Source organism: Cornus florida, unplaced genomic scaffold, assembly GCF_030987335.1.
Source record: "Cornus florida cultivar Cherokee Brave unplaced genomic scaffold, ASM3098733v1 CherokeeBrave_3.0.0_Hap2_scaffold_58, whole genome shotgun sequence".
NCBI lineage: Eukaryota > Viridiplantae > Streptophyta > Magnoliopsida > Cornales > Cornaceae > Cornus > Cornus florida.
This window is the reverse complement of record NW_026775888.1, coordinates 72,501-75,000: the sequence shown is the minus strand read 5'-3', so window position 1 is coordinate 75,000 and position 2,500 is coordinate 72,501.

Below are 2,500 nucleotides of genomic sequence, written 5' to 3'. Positions count from 1 at the left end.
GATTTCGATTTGGAGGTCCCCCGAGTTAATTTTGCCCATTATGACTCCTCGCCCGCACGCTTAAGCACCCCCGCGTGCACGTGGGCATTGTGTGCTAAAAAATGAAGTTTGGAGTTTGGGTTTGAAAATTTTATGGGAGCTTCCTAGAAGCCTAAGAAATGCTTTGCTCGAGACGGATTTCGATTTGGAGGTCCCCCGAGTTAAGTTTGCCCTTTATGACTCCTCGCCCGCATGCTCGTGCACACCGGCGTGCACGTGGGCATCGTATGCTAAAAAATGAAGTTTGGAGTTTGGGTTTGAAAATTTTACGGGAACTTCCTAGAAGCCTAAGAAATGCTTTGCTCGAGACGGATTTCGATTTGGAGGTCCGCCGTGTTAATTTTGCCAATTACGGCTCCTCGCCCGCACGCTCGTGCACCCCGACGTGCACACCGGCGCGCACGTGGGCATCGTATGCTAAAAAATGAAGTTTGGAGTTTGGGTTTGAAAATTTTACGGGAACTTCCTAGAAGCCTAAGAAATGCTTTGCTCGAGACGGATTTCGATTTGGAGGTCCCCCGAGTTAATTTTGCCCATTACGACTCCTCGCCCGCACGCTCGTGCACCCCGGCGTGCACGTGGGCATAGTATGCTAAAAAATGAAGTTTGGAGTTTGGGTTCGGAAATTTTATGGGAGCTTCCTAGAAGCCTAAGAACTGCTTTGCTCGAGACGGATTTTGATTTGGAGATCCCCCGAGTTAGTTTTGCCCATTATGACTCCTCCCCCGCACGCTCAAGCACCCCCGCGTGCACGGGGGCATCGTATGCTAAAAAATGAAGTTTGGAGTTTGGGTTTGGAAATTTTATGGGAGCTTCCTAGAAGCCTAAGAAGTGCTTTGCTCGAGACGGATTTCGATTTGGAGGTCCCCCGAGTTAATTTTGCCCATTATGACTCCTCGCCCGCACGCTTAAGCACCCCCGCGTGCACGTGGGCATTGTGTGCTAAAAAATGAAGTTTGGAGTTTGGGTTTGAAAATTTTACGGGAACTTCCTAGAAGCCTAAGAAATGCTTTGCTCGAGACGGATTTCGATTTGGAGGTCCCCCGAGTTAATTTTGCCCATTACGACTCCTCGCCCGCACGCTCGTGCACCCCGGCGTGCACGTGGGCATCGTATGCTAAAAAATGAAGTTTGGAGTTTGGGTTTGAAAATTTTATGGGAGCTTCCTAGAAGCTTAAGAAGTGTTTTGCTCGAGACGGATTTCGATTTGGAGGTCCCCCGAGTCAATGTTGCCCATTATGGCTCCTCTCCCGCATGCTCAAGCACCCCTGCGTGCACGTGGGCATTGTATGCTAAAAAATAAAGTTTGGAGTTTGGGTTTGGAAGTTTTATGGGAGCTTCCTTGAAGCTTAAGAAGTGTTTTGCTCGAGACGGATTTCGATTTGGAGGTCCCCCGAGTCAATGTTGCCCATTATGGCTCCTCGCCCGCACGCTCAAGCACCCCGGCGTGCACGTGGGCATTGTATGCTAAAAAATAAAGTTTGGAGTTTGGGTTTGGAAGTTTTATGGGAGCTTCCTAGAAGCTTAAGAAGTGTTTTGCTCGAGACGGATTTCGATTTGGAGGTCCCCCGAGTCAATGTTGCCCATTATGGCTCCTCTCCCGCATGCTCAAGCACCCCTGCGTGCACACCGGCGTGCACGTGGGCATTGTAGGCTAAAAAATGAAGTTTGGAGTTTGGGTTTGGAAATTTTATGGGAGCTTCCTTGAAGCCTAAGAAGTGTTTTGCTCGAAACGGAATTCGATTTGGAGGTCCCCCGAGTCAATTTTGCCCATTACGACTCCTCGCTCGCATGCAATATCTACTCCTGTCAGAGCTGTGGTTTTACTTAAGACTACTATAGGGGGGGGGGAGTTCTCAGCACCAAGAGCTGCAAGTAAGGCCATTGCTTGCTTTGCAGTCTCGATTGCTCTACTAGTGAATAGTAGATGTCTTGGTTAGCTTGGAACGAAAAAAAAAATTTTTTGGGGAAAAAAAAAAAAAAAAGTTTTTGTGAAAAAAAATTTTTCGAAAAAAAAAAAAAAAAAAAAAATTTTTTTGGATGCCTCGGTCTTCTATTTGTTTTGCTTGGGTAGATTAGGAAAAAAAAAAAAAAAAATTTTTTTGTTGGATGCCTCGGTCTTCATATTCTTTCTCGGCTATTTCGAAAAAAAAAAAAAAAAATTCCGGGAAAGAGAAAAAAAAAATTATTTTTTGTTGGTTGCCTCGGTCTTCATGTTCTTTCTCTGGTATATGGGAAAGAAAAAAAAAAAAAAAAAAATTTTGGATGCCTCGGTCTTCTTGTTCTCGGTTGGATTTATCGAAAAAAAAAAAAAAAAAAAAAAAAAAAAAAAAAAAATTTTGATGCCTCGGTCTTCTTGTTCTTGCTTTGGTATATCGGAGAAAAAAAAAAAAAATTTTTTTGGATGCCTCGGTCTTCTTGTTCATTCTTTGGTATATCAAAAAAAAAAAAAAAAAAAAAA